Consider the following 779-nt stretch of genomic DNA (forward strand, 5'->3'; position numbering starts at 1 on the left):
ATAGAGCGTTTTCCTCTCTGAGATTTAGAAGTAGTGCTTCCGGGGATGTGTCAATTATGTTTTCATTTATGTTCCTTATTTCCTCTATTATTCTGTCCCAGAAGGATGCTACTACAGGACATTCATACCAGCAGTGTGTGTAACTGCCTGTTTCTTTGTGTCCCCTTCGGCCAGTTTTGGTGTGGATTTCTCTGGTACTCTCCACCTTTACAGATAAATACCTCCGCTGTGCCTTGGTTTTGATTTTGGACATCCACTAGTCCAATAAACACTCCTGGCACGCACTAAATCCACTCAACTAGGCTCTCTTTCTCCAGCAGGGTATAATTTCTATGTGAGAGAAATGTGTATCTCTTATTTAACCACCAGGAGCTCATTTTTCTTTTTAAGACTCCTTAGTTTTCACTGTGGTTTTCACGTTTGGTTTTTCTCAGATTCTCTTAATATTGGAATCTGATATAGACATCTCATCTGCTCCAACATGACTTGTCAGTCTCCTGGCGCAGTACCATAGAATCATAGAATCATGCAATGTTAGAGCTGGAAGGGACCTTGCAGGTCATCTAGTCCAACCCCCTGCACTCTGCAGGAGTAGAGCCGAAAGAGAGCCCTACAATATACCCGAAAGATGGTCATCCAGCCTCCGCTTGAAAACGTCCAGCGAAGGAGCATCCACCACCTCCCGAGGCAGACTGTTCCACAACTACTCTTACATATAGGAAGTTTCTCCTGATATTTAGCCGGAACTAACTCCCTTGTAATTTCCGCCCATTAGATCT

The sequence above is a fragment of the Gekko japonicus genome, unplaced genomic scaffold, assembly GCF_001447785.1.
Source record: "Gekko japonicus isolate JY-2015 unplaced genomic scaffold, Gekko_japonicus_V1.1 scaffold5183, whole genome shotgun sequence".
Lineage (NCBI taxonomy): Eukaryota > Metazoa > Chordata > Lepidosauria > Squamata > Gekkonidae > Gekko > Gekko japonicus.